This window comes from Lathyrus oleraceus, chromosome 2 (assembly GCF_024323335.1).
Source record: "Lathyrus oleraceus cultivar Zhongwan6 chromosome 2, CAAS_Psat_ZW6_1.0, whole genome shotgun sequence".
NCBI classification, from domain to species: domain Eukaryota; kingdom Viridiplantae; phylum Streptophyta; class Magnoliopsida; order Fabales; family Fabaceae; genus Lathyrus; species Lathyrus oleraceus.
Genome location: NC_066580.1, coordinates 331,882,172 through 331,890,358, shown reverse-complemented (window position 1 = coordinate 331,890,358; position 8,187 = coordinate 331,882,172).

Genomic DNA, 8,187 nt, shown 5'->3' with positions numbered 1-8,187 from the left:
GCTAGAGAAGAAGCAGAGAAGGGAAGTTGGGAAGCCTTTCATGCTCAGTTGGCCGTCATGATCTATGGGATCGTCTTATTTCCGAGTATGCCGAATTTTGTTGACTATGCTGCAGTCAGTATTTTCATTGGAAGAAATCCAGTTCCTACTCTATTAGCTGACACTTACTATGCTATTCACAGTAGGCATGGTAAGGGTGGGGCTATCAGGTGTTGTCTCCCACTTTTGCTCAGATGGTTCTTGTCTCTTTTGCCAGTCAGTGGACCTTTTGTGGATGCTCAGAGCACGCATAAATGGACTCAGAGGGTTATGTCTCTTACCTCCTATGATATCAGGTGGCAATCTTACCGGATGGATGTGTGTAACGTCATTATGAGCTGTGGAGGATTCCGTAATGTGCCACTCATAGGGACTAGGGGTTGCATCAATTACAACCCGGTTCTTTCTCTTCGCCAGTTGGGGTTTGTGATGAAAGGAAGACCACTTGAGGCTGAAGTAGCTGAGAGTGTGTATTTTGAGAAGAAGAGTGACCCAGCTAGATTGGAGCAGGTAGGGAGAGCTTGGAAGTCTATTGGTGTGAAGGATGGATCTGTCTTAGGGAAGAAGTTTGCCGTTGCTATGCCCGATTACACTGAGTGGGTCAAGAAGAGAGTGGAAACTTTGCTGCTACCCTATGATAGGATGGAGCCGTTGCAGGAGCAACCACCCTTGATCCTTGCTGATAGTGTACCTGTTGAGCACTATAAGCAAGCCCTGATGGAGAATCGTCGTTTGAGAGAGAAGGAGCAAGACACTCAGATGGAGCTGTACAAAGCCAAAGCTGATAAGCTGCACTTGGCCCATCAACTCAGGGAGGTGCAAGGAGAGGATGCTAGCAGAGCAAGAGGTAAGAAGAGATCCTACGAGGAGATGGAGAGTATGTTAGATGCAGAACACCGGGAGCGCTTGAGGCTGCAGAGGGCAGAAGCCAGTTATCAGAAGAAGATCAGAGACTTGGAGAAGCAACTCAGAGATAAAGACATCCAGTTGAAGAAGGAGGTAGACTTGAGACAGAAGTCAGAGGATTATCTTGAAGGAGAAGTCTTGGAGCTGAGAAGACAGTTGGAAGAGAGGATCACTCCTTTACCAGATTGTTCAGAATGCTCGCTGTTGATAGACCAGTGCCATTACCTGAAGACCCTCATTCCGGAAGACCGTCTGTCTTAGTTTGTATCTCTGATTGTATTTTGTTGAATCACCTCCAGGCTTGTTGGATGGGATTCATTTGCGTGTAAGCCATCTCTTGGATCTTTTGTTAAGAATCACCTCCAGGCTTGTTGGATGGGATTCTTTCTCTTTGTACGTTGTTTATTCAGATATTCTGTCGACATTGGTTGTATGCCTTTTTACCCTTATGTATGTCAGCATTTCCCTGTATCTGTTTGTCCTCTTGTTGCTGCAAGTCGCCATCTTTTCAGAATGGGTCAGGCTCTTTGAATGCCTGAGAAATGAGCATATCATGTGCATCATGCATATCATTAGCATCATACTCATATCATTTTGCATAACAGGTGCTCTTGATCGTGACTTCTCACTCTTGGTTCCTGTTCAGGCAGGATAGCTGATCAACGTCCGCACCGCTACTCAACAAGACTGAATCAACAGAGAAGTATGGATCAATTTCAAGCTGAGTTGGCTGAGATGAAGGCAAGCATGGCCCAGTTTATGAATATGATGCAAGGGGTTGCGCAAAGTCAAGAAGAACTTCGAGCTATGGTTCAGAGACAAGAGGCTGCAAATCCACCGATCAACCATGCTCCGCCAGAGGGAGGCCCAGTCGATGATAACAATATTGCTGCTGCTGTACCCGTCAACAACTATGCTGTAGGTGATGAGTTGGGGGGTATTCGAATCAACGGTCAACCTATTGTTCCAGATGCCGCTAATGCCAGAGTAGTCCGTGCTCCGGCCCGCAATCCTGTTCCGATTGTTGACAGACAAGAGGATTTGTTCTCTCTGCTCAGTGAAGACGAAGACGTTCTGGGAAGGGTTAATGAGAGAGACCGCAAAGTTGAAGCTCTTGCTGAGAAGATCCGTGCTATGGAAAGTCAAAATTCTCTTGGTTTTGATGTTACTAATATGGGATTGGTTGAAGGTTTGAGGATCCCTCACAAGTTCAAGGCACCGTCATTCGACAAATACAACGGTACTTCTTGCCCTCGCACCCATGTGCAGGCTTACTACAGGAAAATCTCTGCGTATACCGATGATGAAAAGATGTGGATGTATTTCTTCCAAGATAGTCTATCTGGGGCTTCTTTGGACTGGTACATGGAATTGAAGAGAGATTCGATCCGATGCTGGAGAGATTTGGGTGAGGCCTTTTTGAGGCAATACAAACACAACATGGACATGGCACCGAGCCGGACTCAGCTGCAGAGTCTTTGTCAGAAATCCAATGAAAGCTTCAAGGAGTATGCTCAGAGGTGGCGTGAACTAGCTGCTAGAGTTCAACCCCCTATGCTGGAGAGGGAGTTGACGGATATGTTTATCGGTACTCTTCAAGGTGTGTTTATGGACCGGATGGGGAGTTGCCCGTTCGGTAGTTTTTCTGATGTTGTCATTTGTGGAGAGAGGACTGAGAGTCTAATCAAAGCTGGTAGGATCCATGATGTTGGTTCCTCGTCTTCATTAAAGAAACCCTTCTCTGGGGCACCTCGCCGTAGAGAAGGAGAGACCAATGCTGCACAGCACAGAGGGGGTGTGTACAGAACAAATGCTAACAGAGATCAATATCGTCCAGTGGCTGCAGTAACCATTCCGGCACCTCAACCTCGTCAACAACAACAACCAAGAGTTCAACAACCGCAACAACAACAACAACAGCAACGTCCTTATCAGCCCAGACAGAAATTGCAGGCTGATAGAAGATTTGATCCTCTGCCCATGTCCTACACAGAGTTATTACCCGAGCTACTCAAGTTGGGGATGATTGAGTTGCGTACAATGGCTCCGCCTACAGTGCTGCCTCCTGGCTATGATGCTAATGTTAGATGTGACTTTCATTCTGGGGCACCAGGCCACCATACTGAGAAGTGTCGAGCTCTTCAGCACAAGGTCCAAGATTTGATTGATGCCAAGGCAATCAACTTCGCTCCAGTGCCTAACGTCGTGAACAACCCTATGCCTCAGCATGGTGGGCATAGAGTGAACAATATTGAGGGGAAAGAAGCTGAAGACCTGGTTGTTAATGTTGATGATGTTCAGACTTCTCTGCTAGTTGTGAAGTGCCGTCTGTTGAACGGGGGTGTCTACCCAGGCTGTGATGAAGATTGTTTGGGCTGTGCAGAATCTGAGAATGGTTGCGACCAGTTGAGGACCGGTATCCAGGGTATGATGGATGAAGGTTGTTTGCAATTCAGTAGGGCTGTAAAAGATCGTGGAACAACGTCAACTATCACCATTTACTTTAAACCGTCTGAAGAACGTGGACAAAGGATTGTCAGTGCACCTGCAGCAAATGGTACCCCAGTTACCATTCCCGTGCCTGTAACCATCAGTGTTCCAACTACTATCGTGGCGCCTGGAAGAAGGGTTGTTGAGAATAGTAAAGCCGTGCCGTGGAAGTATGATAATGCTTATCGCAGTAACAGAAGGGCTGAAAATCAGACAAGACCAGTGAATCAAGCTCCAGTGACAATTGGTTTACCGAATAGAGTTCCTGCAACTGTTGGTCCGGCTGTGGATAATGTAGGAGGTCCAGGAGGTTTTACCAGAAGCGGTCGTCTGTTCGCACCGCAGCCTTTGAGGGACAATAATGCTGAAGCTCTCGCCAAAGCAAAGGGGAAGCAAGCTGTGGTTGAGGAAGAGCCTGTCCAGAAAGAAGCGCCTGAGGGGTCATTTGAGAAAGACGTGGAGGAGTTTATGAAGATAATCAAGAAGAGTGACTACAAGATTGTAGACCAGTTGAATCAAACTCCGTCCAAGATTTCTATACTTTCACTGTTGATGTGCTCTGAGGCACACCGTAATGCCTTGCTGAAGATGTTGAATCTGGCTTACGTGCCTCAGGAGATTTCTGTCAATCAACTGGAGGGCGTAATGGCCAATGTGAGCACCAGACACGGTGTAGGTTTCACCAACCTGGACTTACCGCCTGAAGGGCGAAACCATAACAAAGCCTTGCACATCACCATGGAGTGCAAGGGGGCAGTGTTGTCTCACGTATTGGTAGACACCGGGTCGTCGCTGAATGTGTTGCCTAAGCAGATTCTTAGGAAGATTGATGCGGAAGGGTTTGTGCTTAATCCCAGCGACCTGATCGTTCGTGCTTTCGACGGCTCCAAGCGTTCTGTGTGTGGGGAGGTTACCTTGCCTGTGAAGATAGGTCCTGAGGTATTTGATATCATCTTCTATGTTATGGACATCCAGCCCGCCTATAGTTGTTTATTGGGGCGTCCATGGATTCATGCAGCAGGGGCAGTCTCGTCGACTCTCCATCAAAAGCTCAAGTATGTCTGGAACGGTCAGATTGTGACTGTGTGCGGTGAAGAAGAGATTCTGGTGAGTCACCTATCCTCGTTCAAGTATGTTGAGGTGGATGGCGAGATCCACGAAACCTTATGCCAGGCGTTTGAGACTGTGGCTCTTGAGAAAGTGGCGTACGCTGAGCAGAGGAAGTCGGGTGTCTCAATCACTTCTTACAAGCAGGCTAAGGAGGCTGTTGATTCTGGCAAGACTGAAGGCTGGGGCAAGATGGTGGATTTGCCGGTTAAAGAAGACAAATTTGGCGTTGGTTATGAGCCTCTCCGAGCAGAGCAGAATGGTCAAGCGGGTCCGAGTACCTTTACCAGCGCTGGGCTGATGAATCATGGCGACGTCTCCGCGACCGGTATTGAAGACTGTGACAGTGATTGTGATTTGGACAACTGGGTTCGCCCGTGTGCACCAGGGGGGTCTATCAACAACTGGACGGCTGAAGAAGTGGTTCAAGTTACTCTTCTGACAGAGTAATTTTCTGTGGTTTTGTCATTTTGCATGAAAATCCTACGTTCTGCCCAAGGCGTAGTGATTCATTTTTGTAGGGCCTCATCATGTTTTAATGATTATCATTAATGAAGGACATTTTTTGAACAAATTTTGTGATCCCTGTCTTTCTGTTTTCTGTTTTCACTTTTTTTCAAAAAACAGTAAAAATGGCAATGTTTTTTTATTTTTGTGACTTCTTGAACTCTTTTTCTAAAAACAAAGCATCAAACATGCAGAAGCGATCTTATGGCATTCACTATGAACGACTCTGTTATGGCTCAGTATGATTTCGATAAACCCATCTACCAAGCTGAAGAGGAGAGTGAGGAAGACTGTGAACTCCCCGCAGAATTGGCCAGATTGCTGAAGCAGGAGGAAAGGGTCATCCAACCTCATCAGGAGGAGTTGGAAACTATTAATTTGGGTACTGAGGACGCCAAAAGAGAAATCCAGATTGGGGCTACTTTAGAGGACTCTGTCAAGAGGAGGCTGATTGAGATGCTGAGAGAATATGTGGAAGTGTTCGCCTGGTCGTACCAAGATATGCCTGGTTTAGATACAGATATTGTGATGCACCGATTACCTCTTAGAGAAGGATGTCCTTCAGTCAAGCAGAAGCTTCGTAGAACGAGTCCTGACATGGCAACTAAGATCAAGGAAGAGGTTCAGAAGCAGTGGGATGCAGGTTTTCTGGCTGTTACAAGTTATCCGCCGTGGGTGGCCAACATCGTTCCTGTGCCGAAGAAGGATGGTAAAGTCAGAATGTGTGTCGATTACCGGGATTTGAATAGAGCGAGTCCGAAAGATGATTTCCCATTACCTCACATTGATGTATTGGTTGATAATACGGCTCAATCCTCGGTATTCTCTTTCATGGATGGTTTCTCCGGATATAATCAGATCAAGATGGCGCCAGAGGACATGGAAAAGACGACATTCATTACACCTTGGGGCACGTTCTGCTATAAGGTGATGCCATTTGGGCTAAAGAATGCTGGTGCTACCTATCAGAGGGCAATGACGACTCTATTTCATGACATGATGCACAAAGAAATTGAAGTGTACGTAGATGATATGATTGCGAAGTCGCAGACAGAAGAGGAGCACTTGGTTAATTTGCAGAAGCTGTTTGATCGGTTGAGAAAGTTCAAGCTGAGGTTGAATCCGAACAAGTGTACGTTTGGGGTGAGATCAGGGAAACTTCTAGGCTTCATTGTCAGTGAGAAAGGGATTGAGGTCGATCCAGCGAAAGTCAAAGCTATTCAAGAGATGCCTGAACCGAAGACGGAGAAGCAAGTCCGTGGGTTTTTAGGGAGGTTGAACTACATTGCAAGGTTCATATCTCATCTAACTGCTACATGTGAACCAATTTTCAAACTGCTTAGAAAGAATCAAGCAATCAAGTGGAACGATGACTGTCAGAAAGCTTTTGACAAAATCAAGGAGTACTTGCAGAAACCTCCAATCCTGATTCCTCCAGTTCCAGGGAGACCACTGATAATGTACCTTTCAGTGACTGAGAACTCGATGGGGTGTGTATTGGGACAGCATGACGAGTCTGGTCGAAAAGAGCATGCCATATACTACCTTAGCAAAAAGTTTACCGACTGTGAAACAAGATATTCACTGCTCGAGAAAACTTGTTGTGTTTTGGCCTGGGCTGCTCGCCGACTGAGACAGTATATGCTGAACCATACTACCTTATTGATTTCTAAGATGGATCCAGTGAAGTACATCTTTGAGAAACCAGCTCTCACCGGACGTGTTGCCCGTTGGCAGATGATCTTAACAGAGTATGACATTCAGTACACGTCACAGAAGGCCATCAAAGGTAGTATTCTGTCAGACTACCTCGCCGAGCAACCGATTGAAGATTATCAGCCTATGATGTTTGAATTCCCTGACGAAGACATCATGTATCTCAAGATGAAAGATTGCGAAGAGCCTCTTGTTGAGGAAGGACCGGATCCTGATGACAAATGGACACTGATGTTTGATGGGGCTGTGAATATGAATGGTAACGGTGTTGGGGCAGTATTGATCAATCCCAAAGGTGCTCATATACCTTTTTCTGCCAGATTGACGTTTGACGTCACCAACAACGAAGCTGAGTATGAGGCTTGTATCATGGGGATAGAAGAAGCCATTGATCTGAGGATCAAAACCCTTGACATATTTGGAGATTCCGCTCTAGTGGTCAATCAAGTCAATGGAGATTGGAATACGAACCAGCCGCATTTGATTCCGTATAGAGATTATACCAGAAGAATACTGACGTTCTTCAAGAAGGTGAAGTTGTATCATGTCCCCCGGGATGAGAATCAAATGGCTGATGCTTTGGCTACTTTGTCGTCTATGATCAAAGTTCATTGGTGGAATCATGTGCCACATATTGAAGTGAATCGACTCGAGAGGCCTGCGTATGTGTTTGCAGCCGAGTCCGTTAATGATATTGATGATAAGCCGTGGTATTATGACATCAAGAATTTCCTCAAGACTCAGGAATATCCTGAAGGTGCGTCGAAGAATGACAAGAAAACCCTGAGGAGGCTGGCTGGAAGCTTCTATTTGAATCAGGATGATGTGTTGTATAAGAGAAACTTTGACATGGTCTTGCTCAGATGCGTGGACAGACCCGAGGCAGACATGTTAATGCAGGAAGTCCATGAAGGTTCCTTCGGTACTCATGCCGGCGGACATGCAATGGCTAAGAAATTGTTGAGAGCAGGTTATTACTGGATGACTATGGAATCCGATTGTTTCAAGTATGCTCGGAAGTGCCATAAGTGTCAAATCTATGCTGATAAGGTGCACGTACCACCAAGCCCTCTGAATATCATGAATTCGCCTTGGCCGTTCGCCATGTGGGGCATTGATATGATTGGGAAGATTGAGCCTACTGCTTCGAATGGACATCGCTTCATCTTGGTTGCAATTGACTATTTCACCAAATGGGTGGAAGCAGCTTCCTATGCTAACGTTACCAAACAAGTGGTTACCCGGTTCATCAAGAAAGAAATCATATGTCGTTATGGAGTTCCTGAGAGAATCATCACTGACAATGGTTCGAATCTCAACAACAAGATGATGAAAGAGCTTTGTAAAGACTTCAAGATTGAACATCACAATTCTTCTCCTTACAGACCGAAGATGAATGGTGCTGTAGAAGCGGCGAACAAG